Source organism: Medicago sativa, chromosome 5, assembly GCF_051527215.1.
Source record: "Medicago sativa cultivar Bolivia chromosome 5, Bolivia_mono, whole genome shotgun sequence".
NCBI lineage: Eukaryota > Viridiplantae > Streptophyta > Magnoliopsida > Fabales > Fabaceae > Medicago > Medicago sativa.
In genome coordinates, this window is record NC_140753.1 from 42,879,251 (window position 1) to 42,893,360 (window position 14,110).

General features: G+C 36.0%; 2 pseudogenes; both read left to right on the plus strand.

Annotated features, from left to right (window-relative positions):
• The first annotated feature begins 374 nt into the window (after positions 1–374).
• Positions 375–2,368, plus strand: LOC146922258 (uncharacterized; annotated as a pseudogene).
• A 984-nt stretch (positions 2,369–3,352) lies between these two features.
• On the plus strand, positions 3,353–5,262 carry LOC146922259 (uncharacterized; annotated as a pseudogene).
• Positions 5,263–14,110: the final 8,848 nt, after the last annotated feature.

Consider the following 14,110-nt stretch of genomic DNA (forward strand, 5'->3'; position numbering starts at 1 on the left):
CAGTCCCGTGTTTGACAAAAAGGCTGCTAGGAATGTTGAAGGCTTTCAACCTCATTTGAAAAGAAAAGGAAAATGGGCTGATAAAAGGCCTAAGTTCAGCTTCAACAGAAAGGGTTGTTCATCACAAAGACACACCTACAACTAGAAACCAAAAAAAGGGACAAGTGAAAACTTTCATTCCTCCTTCCAAATCTCCAACTGAGCAGTGGGTTTTCTCTGGTGGGAAGAAAGCTAATTACATATCTCCACCCACAAAATGAGTTAAGAGAGTTATTGTTACCAACAATCAAAATGAAACACCTGACTTGAAGAAAAAAGAGGCATCTGATTCAAAGAAGTTTGCCTATAACAACAACTACAAAGGGAAAAATCCCATGACTAAGACTCAGTGGCGTAGGTTTCAACGTCAGAAAAAGGTTGATGCCTTAAAAGATGTTACGAATACTGACAAAGGAAAGAACAAACAAACGAAAACCTTTGAAATGTTTAGGAAGCCAGCTACTGAAAGGATCTTTCCTCCCCTTTCAGCTGTCAAAGAAAATTTTCCTGTCGAAGACAATTAATTGACTTCAAACTTCTCTGATTTTGAGGCTAGTTTCGATGTGATCTGCGTTGTGTCAATTCTTCCAATTGAGTACAACGTTACATCAGAAGTTACTTAAGATGAAGATGATTTCATTGAAGAAATGGTTGTTCATAAGCCAATGTGTTACTATGTAATGAACAATGGTTGTGTCGAAGATAATCAAGTTACGTTTGAGAAACCTCACTATCATATGAAGAGTCATCTCAAACCTTTGTTCATCCAAGCTAAAATTAACGACATTGGAGTGAACAAGGTGCTAGTAGATGGTGGTGCTGCTGTGAATTTATTACCACAATCTCTCCTAAAAAAGATTGGCTTATCAGAATCTGATTTGAAGTGACATAATGTTGTTCTCTCTAACTACGAAGGGAAATCTTGAAGTTCTTTTGGAGCTGTTGAGGTTGACTTAGTGGTGGGAACAGTGAAAAGAGCAACATTGTTCTTGGTAGTTGCTTCGAAGGCTAATTACAATCTGCTACTAGGAAGGGAGTGGATACATGGTGTTGGGGCTTTACCTTCAACCATGCATCAAAGGCTTACTCTTTGGAGGGAAGATGGTGTATTAGAGAATATTGAATAGGCATGGCAACAAAACCCATACCCACTGTTACCCGCCCGAACCAAACCCAGTTTGACGGGTTTTCCCCGTTTTGATTGGGTTCGGGTATGGGTATGGGTTTTCCCCGATTTCAAAACACGGGGTATGGGACGGGTAACGGGTATATAGGTACCCACCCCGAACCCATACCCAAACCCGTCCCAAATGTAAAAAATTACTTTATGATGATATGTCATTTTATTTTGTTTGATAATTGTCATTTTAATAAAAACTACCATTGATATTTAAAGGATCAACTAAATCAATCCGTCTAACAAATGTTAAAGTGAGCGTATTGTTGGATAATGTATTACAACATTGCTTTTGGGGATGAAAAAAAACTTCTATTTTTTATTAAAATAAATATTCAATGCGGGGACGGGGATGGGGCGGGGATACCCGAACCCGTCGGGGACGGGGATGTGATTCAATTTTTCATCCCGTTGGGTATGGGTAGGGTAACGGGTAAGTATATTCAAATCGGGTATGGGGACAGGGAAGGTAAAACCCGTCCCCACCCCGCCCCATTGCCATGCCTAATATTGAAGCTGATCAAAGTTACTTTATTGTTGAGGTTGACTCCATAACCAAAAAGACTTTCGATAAAAAATTGGCAAAGATAGCGCCGTGTGCTATTTTTGAAATTGGTTATGAAAACCATGACAATTTCCTTTGGCCCATGAAACTTCACCCAAAAGATGGGTTCATTTGGAAAAAGGAACTTGTAGGTGAAGATAATGTACTCAGGGCCAGAGCCTCTATGTATGCAAAGGCCCTAGTATGAGGGGCATCCTGAGATTGGAGTCTCACCAACTGGGTGGGAAGATAGCGACGTTAATGATGACTAAGCCCAATATATGAGACAAGATTACAACTTATGTAGGAATAGTGAAAAATTGGCTTTAAAGGCCGAAATCGAACAAGAAGAATTTATCAAGAATGCTAAAGATGATTTTCAGTACAGTTCGATTGATAACCAAAGGTTAGATTATGTCTATGATGACGAACCTTTAGGTTTTGAGAAAGATCCAATGGGTTCCACCAAGAGAATGAAGGCACAAGATCCTTTGGAAGAGGTTCATTTGGGTGATGTTTCAGTTAAAAGGACAACATACATTTGTACCAAGATCGACAAAGACTTCAAAGTTCATATTGTCGAATTATTGAAGAAATACAAAGACTAATTTGCATGGGACTATAATGAAATTCCAGGTTTAAGTTGAGACATGGTGGAACTTAAGTTAACTATTCAACCTGACAAGAAACCAGTGAAATATACTCCAAGAAGATTTGCACCACAAATCCAGTCGAAGATCAAAGAAGGGATCGAGAGGATCTTGAAATGCGGTTTCATCAGAACTGCTAGGTATGTAGATTGGTTAGCTAATATAGTTCCTGTTGTTAAGAAAAATGGGACTCTTAGAGTCTAAATAGAATTTAGAGATTTAAACCAAGCTACTCCTAAGGATGAATACCCTATGCTAGTGGCAGAAATGCTTGTCGACTCAGCAGCAGGTTATGAATATTTAAGTATGCTAGATTGTTATTCTGGTTATAATCAAATATATATTGCTGAAGAAGACGTGTCGAAAACTGCTTTTAGGTGTCCAGGGAATTTAGGTTGCTATGAATGGGTAGTAATGCTCTTTGGTTTAAAAAATGTTGGTGCTTGCTATCAAAGAGCAATGAATTCTATGTTTCATGATTTTATAGGAAAATTTATTTAAGTTTACATAGATGACATTGTTGTTATATCTTCTGGTGAGAAGGATCATTTAGATCACCTTCAACAATCATTCAAAAGAATGAGGAAATATGGATTGAAAATGAATCCATTAAAATGTGCCTTCGGTGTCCGTGCAGGTGATTTTTTAGGTTTTGTTGTTCACAAAAAAGGCATTGAAATTAATCAAAACAAAACAAAAGCGATTTTGGAGACAAAGCCGCCTTCGACAAAGAAAGAGCTTCAATCTTTCTTGGAAAAAATCAACTTTCTCAGAAGATTTATTTCAAATCTAAGTGGCAAAACTGAAGCTTTCTCGCCACTGCTTCGATTGAAGAAAGTAGATGTGTTCAAGTGGGAATCATAACATCAAAAAGCTTTTGATGACTTTAAGGCTTATCTAATAAACCCACCTATTTTGTTGCCTCCTCTGAGAGATAAGGTGATGAAATTGTATATAGCTGCTTCAGATTGTACTATAGGAAGTATGCTAGCGCAAGAAGATGAAAATGGCGTAGTAAGAACCATTTATTATCTTAGTAGGGTTTTAAATGAAGCTGAAATAAGGTATCATCCAAGCGAAAAATTGTGCCTTTGTTTGTACTTTTCTTGTTTGAAACTTAAGCGATATATAAAGCCTATTGATGTTTATGTTTATTCTCATTTTGACATAATTAAACATATGTTGTCGAAACCAATACTACATAGTAAAGTTGGTAAATGGGCTTTGGCACTTACATAATATTCTTTGACTGACCAATCTTGTTAAGGGTCAAATTGTTCCTAATTTTATCGTTGATCACTCTGTGGTGGAAGAAACATTGAATTTTGTAGATGTTCAACCATGGAGGCTTTGTTTCGACAGTTCCAGCCATAAAAATTGTGCTGGAGTGGGGATTCTGGTCATTTCACCTGAAAATATTCCCACTAAATTCAAATTTCGACTAGATAAATCTTGCTCTAACAATGAGGCTGAATATGAAGCCTTAATTGCAGGTTTGTAAATTTTACTCGAACTGGGGGCAAAACATTTCGAAATAAAAGGTGATTTTGAATTGGTTGTCAAGCAGTTGACAAAAGAATACAAATCCGTTAAAGAAAATTTAATCTTATATTTTGTCACTGCCAACGTGTTATTAAAACGTTTCGATCATGTTAATATTCAGCATGTACCCCGAATCGAAAACCAAAGAAGCAAATGACTTAGCGCAAATTGCTTCAGGTTATAGGATCACTGAATTAAAGTTTGAAGAGCTTATCAAAATAAGAGAAAAGCTTGGTTCGAAAAAATCAGCCCCTGATAAATTATCAATACCAAAAATGGGGGGGGGGGGGGGGGGGGGGGGGGGGGGCAAGAGAGCCAAATGGTGAAATTTTTGCCATTGACAATTTATCAGACAATGATTGGTGAAAACCAATTGTCGAATATTTGCAAAATCCTACAGGTAATGTTAGTCGAAAAACGAAGTATAGAGCCTTCAGCTATATGATTGTTAGAAATGAATTGTTTAAAAAGACCCCAGAAGGAGTCTTACTAAATATCACAATGAAACTGAGGCATATGTATCAGTTTCCGACACTCATAGTGGTGCATGTGGATCTCATCAAGCAGGTCAACAAATTAATTAGCTTTTATTTCGATAAGGTGTATACTGGCCTTCCATGTTAAATGATTGTATTGAATTTGCAAAAGGGTGTCAAGAGTGTCACTTACATGCAGTAATTCAACATGTCCCTGCTAGTGAATTACATTCGATCATAAAACCTTTGCCATTTAGAGGATGGGTTGTAGATGTAGTTGGTGAAATCAAGCCTAGTTCCTCAGGAAAACATCGATACATATTGGTTGGAATATACTATTTTACCAAATGGGTAGAAGCTATGCCACTAAAAGATGTTACCCGAGAAGTGGTTATTAATTTCATTCAGAATCATATTTTATGTAGGTTCGAAATTCCAGAAACTATTACCACTGATCAAGGAACAGTTTTCACAGGTCAGAAAATGGTACAATTTGCCAATCAAACAGGTTTCAAATTGTGTACTTCGACGCCATATTATTTTCAAGCAAATGGTCAAATCGAAGCAGCCAACAAAGGTATTATCACTTTGATCAAGAAGAAACTGAAAGAGAATCCAAAGAGTTGGCATGAAATCCTTAATCAAGCCTTGTGGGCTTATATAAATTCTCCTAGAGAATCAACTAAACCTACTCCTTTTAGGCTTACGTTTGGACATGATGCAGTGTTGTCTGCAGAAATTTGTCTCCAATTAACTAGAATTCAAAGACAATGTGAAATTCCTATTGATCATTATTGGAATATAAGGCAAAAGGATAGGATAGCCAAGTCTTAAAATAAAAAGGTTAAATCAAAGACCTTTGCTGCAAACAACTCGGTTTGGAAAGTTATCTTGCCTATGGACAAGAAAAGCAAAGCCTTAGGCAAATGGTCACCTAGTTGGGAAGGACCATGGAAAATTTTAAGAGTGTTTTCGAATAATCCTTATGAGGTCAAAGAATTGAATGATGACAATCGAATTATGCATATAAAAGGAAAATATTTGAAGAAATATATACCATTATTGCAAGAAATTAAAATAACACAAGATTAATTCAAAAATAAAAAGTCATCTAATGGGCAAAATAAATAGTTGTCGAAAATTAAACGCTAAATGCAAGTTTCATTATATATCATTCAACACATGTTACAAAAGGGATAGGCGCCCTAATCTAACTTAAAGACCATCAAAAATTGGGCCAAAGCGGAATGTACTTCGAAAATCACGAAGTTCACTAGCGAAGCGGCAAAGGATGCAAACTTCAGTTTGAGAATACTCATAATCATCACCAAGAGAAGGCAAATAATAACCAGGCAATCTTTCATCGCCTTTGCAAGTGTCTTTTGATTGGCATAGAGTTCTCAGAACCAAACCATCAGGCATTGGCCTAGTCCATCCAAAAGAACGAGCGCGAACCCAATAAGAAGTTCCCCAATCAACCATATACAGCCTAAGCGTGCTTAGTTTCTGCGCTCGAAAAAATCAGGTAAAAGTAGAGACTACCCTGTCAATGTTTTCGCCTCCTTTTGCATAAACATCCAATAACATTAAGAAATAGTCTATGACTTCAGCTTCAGCGACAGATGCAATGTTCAAAACTCGTCGAACCTCTTCTACGTCAGGTTCAATATCGTGCAGTATACTAACCCACGAAGCACACAGTAGTCCATATGTCCACTTTCAATCATCATGTTGAGAAATTTGAGTTGGCGCAATGTGAGTTCATCATCATTTAATCAATCCACATGTTATGGGGGGAGGGGAGGAAGCCCTATCCACAACAGGGAGTTTGCAGATTCTCGCATGGTCTTTTGAGGTTCGCAAGAAACTCAAAGATGTTGACTGCCATGTTCAGCAAATTTCTTCACGATGACGATGAGTTCATCATTGTTCAATCTTTCCATTGTTTCAAGAAACATGAAAGAAAGTTGAAATTTGGAAATTATGTTTCTGGAAAAAATGAAAAGAAAGATTAGAAATGAAGTGAGAAAAAAGGGAGAACAAGTTTATATAGCCCTAGAAGGGTTAGAAGTAATGATGATTAACCACTCGCCTTCGTCTATGTTTGAAGGCCACTACTTATGGTGCAGTTTCTCAGAGAACTGAAAAGTTGAAAGATTTAAGTTATTGGGATTTTATTGATTTATTTTAAATAAATTTCTGAGAACTTTTCATTTTCCAGGGAATTTTCTCGATAAGAAACTTTTAAGTTTTCTTTTATCTCGACTCGTTCCCATTTTCTTTAGGTTCGATCTGTTTAGTAACGCATTACTTTCTACAAAGTTTTAAGAGCACTGAATTACATTCAGTGAAAATAGAAGTAAAGTAATAACTTAGCATTAAAATGGATAAAATCGTTGAAGATCCAAAAGGTTACAAATCAAAAGTTCGAGAAGGGAACAATGACAAACTAAAAGTACTGGGAAATTACAAAGTGCAAGAAGTGCTAAAATTCAAACTCATCCTTGAGTGTGTTGAGATAAGATTTCGAGCGAGCCAACTTGCTATTAAGGCAATCTCCCTCGATAGTAATTTAGCAACTTCAACATTTTGTTTCTTGAACTCGTTGGCTTTCTCAATGGCAAGGCCTGCATCTTCTCTGGGTTTTTTGTCCTTTGCCAAGAGGGTTTCTTTTTTCGACTCGAACTCTTGGATTGCCTTCTTATAATTGGAGATAGTATGATTATACCCTTCAATTTTATCTTGGACAACTGGAATCTCTTTCTTAAAGTCATCAATCTTTTTCTTGGTTTCTTCAATTCCAGCTAAGAGTATATCCTTGTGTTTGATCTGATTTGCAAGTTTAGCCTGACCACCTCTGTGCTTTTGTAGATCAGAAACAAATTGATCCAAAATAGGCTCAAACTCGACAACAAACTTGATGAATTTATCTTCAAGAGAAGAGATTATGAGCCTCTGAAAAAGGTCTTTGACCTTAAGGATGACACTTTCATCTTGGTCAAATTTTCTGGATCAAATCAACTTCTAAGACCTGAGTTGAGAGTTCAAGAAGCAAACTGGTTTTAGAATTTTCCAGATGTTCACTTGCAGTACCATTCGAGGTTTCCGTGCTAGATTTTGATGAAAGAATGTCCATATCCCAAATCATATCTAGATCTCCATAGGGATCTTGCTCTTGAAGTGCCTTGAATTCTTACTGGTTCATTGTTGTACTGGTAGACTTGGTCTTTTGTGTAGGAGAATCTGTCTTGGGGATCGTGTTGAGATTTATCTTTAGTTTCTTTGACAACTTTGTTGTGATCATCCCCATCAATGTGAGTATGTTCAGAAATGTCATTAGGGTTTGCCCAACAAGATGTTTTACCTTTATCACCTTCAGTCGGAGACGAGAACTCTTCATTACCTTCGATGACAGGTTGATCTTTTTCAACATATTCAACGTCACGAGGAGGGTTAGATAGTGCTTATTCTGGATCTTCATATCCTTCTGAGGAATTAGAGTCGACTATGTTGTGGTCCTCAGAAATAGTTTGGATGGGTTGTTTGAGAGTAGAAGATTGTGTTGGTTGTTTGCCTCCCTCAGCATTAGTGTTTTCAGTACCCTGGGGTATTATGTTCAGAGTTAGTGTAGAAATTTGCTAGAAGAAAATTAAGGATATTCTTAGAGTAAAAAAGGGAATACCTTCGACACGTTGTCTCCAAAGCAAGAATGGGCGCAAGAGGGTTTGCTGTTTTTGCAGCCTCAACTTTTCTTTGTTTTGTCCTTCACAACTATTGTGTAATTAGGTACGTCTTTGTTAGCATTTAGATTTTCTTGAGAATGGCTAGGAGAGTTGTGCTCATTAAGAGTCTTGATCTTTTCATGAGCATGTTTTTTCTTCTTTTTCCGTTCGACTCGAACCCCAAAGTCAATTGTAGTTTCAACAATCTTGATTGACTCAAGTGAGGCATCAGACTACAAAAGAGGAGAAATAAAATTGGTTTTAGTCTATCTTCAGAAATAAAATACCAATGCATGGAAAGATACAAGAAATTGTATACCATCTTCATTTTGTTTAAGTCTTTTTGAAGAACATGTTGGGGTAGCAGTTTCTTTCCACTTTCGATCCTGCAAAAAAAATTTGTTGGATAATAAATGATACAGGTCGAAAGATTGAGAAGTTAAGAGAATGTTTACCTTTTTATTTTCCGACTCTTGGCCTTTATTTTCTTTGAAGAAATCCAAGTTTAAGACGATCCTTCAGCTTTGTTCTTCCGCCTTGAGCATAAAGAAATGGTTAAAAACATACATACGGGAGAATGAATCTCACATCAGAGAGAAGGATACAAGAAGGTTGCGTACTTTTGTTTTTCTTTGATTTCTTTTGCAGAGAAGTAAAAGCAGATACCAATTTGGAAAGTTAGTTGTCTGGATTCACTGTTTTACTCCTTTCGGAAAAATATCCTCGCCACCATATAAAAAATGATTTGGTACATTCGTACGAAAGTTCAAATTGGAGAGGATTGAAGTTTAGAGATTTCTCATTGAATTTCAGCAAAAGGGATCGCCATTGGGTTTTAGTCTTTGGTTTCTTTATGTCTTCTTTAGATTGGTAAAATGAATAAGGACGAACTTGAATCAAACCAAATTGTCTACCTACTAGGTTGGGTTGATAGCCATAGGCTCCATAAGAGTCCGTCGAAGTATTGGAAGTGGCTGTACTAAACCATAGGAGTCAGGTAAGCTTTCCAAATGGCATTTGTCTCTTCCTCATATTCAACATCATTAGCAGGAAATTCTCTTGTAAACCATGTTGGCCCACGTGTTCTCATCGAAAAAGGAGCCAAGAAGACATTAAAAGTCTCTGAAAAGGGCTTGGCTCGACCTGTTTTCCTTATATCGAAGCATTGCAAGCCTGATCCCTTCAGTAGACCTTTCTTTATGCGCCTCTTCGAAAACTTTGGGAAGAAAAGCATCAAGCTCTGATCCAAAAGGGGCAAAAAGCCACATTTGAAACAACCAAATTGGACTAGGAATGATCAGACTGTTAACTTTATCTCTTATGTCAGTTACCCCTTGGTTAAGACTTTCAAACAAACAACCTAGAAGAAGTTTACTTAGGCAGATTTGATTTCCTTCTTGCAGTCGATAGGCTAAAGTTCTATAATGTTTTGCTACCTGAATGGATCTTGTGCAAAAAACATACATAGACAACCAGAGAGTCAAGAAGGCTATATGTTCTTCGTCAGAAACCTCTTCGGTATCAATGTTGTAATGATATACGATATAGTTACCGAAGGTGGCTCTTTTGAAGTCAAAAGTAATGTCTGATTCGCAATTGTCGAGATCAAATGTCTCACCAGTAGGTTTTAGACCAGTTATAGCCGTAACATCTAGAAGTGTAGGGGTGAACATTCCACATTTCAAGTGGAGATTGTTGGTCGATATATCCCAGAAATGTAGTGCAGCTAATAACATATCTTTATAGCACTTTGGACCTTCCTCGACAACTAAATGAGGTCAACGATTCCTAAGTCTTTCCAGAAATCTCCTTTCTTTTTCTCAAGTTTGTCGAGCCATGCGAGATGAGATTCAGTTTTCTCAATCATAGGAGCTGCTCCAAAAACCCTAGTATCTAAGTATTTGAGGTCATAAGGATTTTTAGGGTTTTTAATGAAAATCAAAGGCGAAATATTTTTTATAACAAGGAAAAAATTTCTGAACTTCTTCGCTCTCAGTTTTTCCAATAGTTCCTAGATATGCATGCATTGAATCGGAATGAGGAATCAATACCTGAGACTTCCAAATTTGAGCTTTTTTGTCCTTTAGGTCTGGTTCCTCAGAAAACCAAGCATTTCCAAGTTGCATTTGCACCGAGAAGTTAAACAACCCTCGTTCTGGTGCTGGTTGAGATGGTGAATCTTCAGTGTTGTTCATCAAAATATCAGAAAGTTGTTGGTAAATGTTTGGTTCCAAAAAGATAATCTTCTTATGACGAAGATGATGAACTTTTTGCGATGGAGAAGAGGAAGAAAGTGAAAAGTATGGACTGAATTGGAAAAAGGGGAAGAAGAAAAGGTTTGTACCTTTTTATAATCTTATATGTTCAACAAGTGTCAATATCTTAGGTTGACAGTTATTAAAAAATGGAAGAAACTGGTAGTTCCAAGATTTTGGAACGTGGCCCACTAAGTATGATTTGATGACATCATAAAAGAGTTTTTCCAACTTCCTTTAAGTACAAATACTGACGACGTAATTCATTTCGATTGAACGAAATGTATTCAGTAAGATTCAAAAAACGTCATTTTCTTTCTCGATCTAGAGATACAGACGAAAATGACATTTTTGGGCGGAAATTTGTTAACCTGTATTTTTGACATGCAACAATAAATGCAATCAATGAAGTTTGACTCAGATTTTGAAGAGAGTTAATGAGTTTCGACTCCCTAACTTAGTCGAATTCTTGGATTTAAAGAGATTTGTTGTCTTCATGGTGATTGGTTCGACAAACAAGAAGGAGTCGAAGAGAATCGGTTCGACAAGGAAGCAAGAGTCGAAGAGAAGTTGGTGTCGGATGAAGAAGTCACACTGCGGTTACCATCGAAGGATCTTAGTTGAAATTCAATTAAGATGTATCTTAGGTAGTTATTAGCAGTTATGTTCGAACGTTTCTATGTAGGTAGTTACTTAGTATAAATAATAGTTTTTCATAGGAAAAATGGGTCACAATTCAATCATACAAAAAACTTACACTCAAACTATGCGTATTCAGAGAGAAACGAGTAACAAGTCACAATGTATGAATATGTGTACCAATTTACATTCAATTTATGCAATTTAAGTTCATTCCTTTAAATTCCTTGCAATTTACTTGTTTTTATCAAGCATTTTACGTTAATCCTTTGAAGATAATCTCGACCGATTCGACCTTTGTTGGATTTGACGGTTATATTCATCTTCTGCATAATAACATCAAGAACATTCATCATTTTCTGGAAAAAAAAAAAACAAACACAACATGTCTAAAGATTTACTGGTTGATCTTGCAAGTAACCATTTGTAAACCATCAGTTGTTTACCAAAAACCAAGGTAAACAAGTGTACAATTGATGAATATAAAAAAACACATGACAAATATTTGTTGCGGATACATAAAAATCCAAGACAAATATTTATCAATGATAAATGTTAATAAATAAACACGGAACCAATATTTGTTATTGAAACATGAAAAATAGGTGGCAAATATTTATCATTAATAAATATAAAAAGTAAATACGGGACAAATTTGTCTTTGTAAAATATAAAAAAAGTACATAACAAATATTTATGTTAGCACAACAATTGAAGCAACAATGACAACTCGGGCGAGTAGCATACAAGACCCGCTCTAGAGAAGAGCCATCTCCACCTCCTCAAAGAATATATGGGCGTTAGAAAATGCCGCTACGAATGGGTGGAGAAACATTTGCTCGGAAAGTGATTCAACGAGTGCCTTATTGGTGTTTAAGAATGCCTCTTTGGTTCCCATTTCCCTTGGGAATAGGTGACATAATGATCTACAACTCGATGTTCAGATCATGCATATCATCCGGGAAGAAAATTGTTGTGCTGATAAGCTTGCGAATAGGGGACACTCTCTTCAGGGTGCAGTTTGGTTGACTGAGTTGCCGCATGATGTTTGAGGGGATTTCTTAGACATAGATTTGGCCTACCTAATTATAGATTCCCTTAGATGTTTCTCATTATTTTTGCTTCAACTTTTTTGCTAAGGGTTTTGGTTAGTCCCCTCTCTTGTATATATCTTTTTCTATTTTTTTAATAAAATTTTATGAGTTTGGCGGTAGAGGATAATAGTTTTTTCAGGATGGCAACCTAGCTGGGATGCTGAAGACTCTCTAATACATGTTCTTTCTCATGAGTTATCAAAAATAAATATTTATATTTTGGTCAAGTTTTTAGGTGAATTAGTGGGGTGTCTAGAATCCAAAACCCAACCCCTGCATATATTGTACAATTTGTCTACCAACTGAGTTACATTCACAAGGTCACACATATTTATCTTTAATAAATATAAAAGGCTAAATTACTCTTTTGGTCCCTTAACTATTTTTGATGTACCACTTTGGTCCCATAACTTGTTTTTGGTCAATTTGGGTCCTTTAAATATGCAGATGTTACACAGTTTGGGCCCTTCTGTCAAGAGGCTAACCCCAAATGTCTTTGGTGGACCAATATTATAGGTGGTCCACCAAAGACCTCATTAATTTTTATAACTGTAACTGTTGGATCTTTTTGTCACAAAGAAAACCATTAGATTATCTAGGTGAATTGTATCTAGCAGTATGCCATTTGAAACTAATTCTTTTTTCTATTTCTTCATATTCTTCTCTCCTCACCTTCATCATCTATACCAAATCTTCATAAACATTTTAAAAAAATTCTTAGAAAAAAAATTATAAACCCAAAAAACTCAAATAAATGAACACATTCCTTTATTCCTTCTAATTTATCTTCTTATCTGCATCTTCTACACAATTAACCTCACAACAATATTATGTAAAAACCCAATTAACCTGACAACAATTGCTCCAAAAATTCCATGTTCAAAAATAAGAACAGCAACAACAACATCCTTCAAGTACATAAGAGCACCAAAATCTTTCAAAATCCATCTTTCAAAAAGAACATATCCTTCAAAAATTCGATCTCTCACATAAACCTTAACATAAGAGCACCAAAATCATAAGTAAATTAAAAGACAACAACACCTTAAACATCAAGTACAGTTTTGCAGAATGAGCGATTGAACGATTTGAGTTTTGAGAGAAGAGATTGAAAACGTAAATACAAGAGGATTTCGGTTTGAGATTCATCATAGGGTGATACAAAAAAGGAGGATTTGGATTTTGGAAATAGGTTTGAATATTTTTGTTGATTTTTCCCATTGTTAGTGGATCTGAAAAAGGAAATTATGAAATAGATATGAAAATTTTGGTTGATTTGGTTTATGGAGATTGAGAATTTGTGTTGTTTGAAATGAAAGTGATGTTTTTTGAGTGGAAAATTGGTTATTGATTGAGTTATGCCGTTGATTTTTTAGTTTTTATTTATTGCTGAGTTTTTGTGTTGAAGATTCATGAAGGTATATATATGATAAAATTCATACAGTGTTCTTCATATTTTCCAGTAAGGAGATGAAGGATTGTGATAGAGAAGATGAAGGAAATGAATAAATTTTCAACAAATGTCAAAATGACACATGTAAATGAGTTAACGTTTTTGAATTAAACTAACAGAAAGGACTAAAACGTATAACAGAGATAATCTTAAGATACTCAAATGGATCAAAAATTAATTATAGACCAAAACAATACCTTAAAAATAGTTAAGGGACCAAAAGAGCAATTTAACCAGTATAACCTCTAGATTGTCGAACTGGAAAAGCAAATTTCTTTCGTTTGGTGGTCGTCTGATTCTCCTGAAATATGTCTTGTCATCTCTACTGGTTTACTTTCTTTCCTACTTCAAGGCCCCCACAGGTATAATTTCTTCTATTGAATCTTTATTTAATTTTTTTTTGGGTGGTGAGGATGTCAGGAAAATTGCTTGGGTTGATTGGGATACTATTTGTTTATCGAAGGAGGAGGGAGGGTTAGGAGTGAGGAGGTTGAGGGAGTTTAATGTAGCATTGTTAGG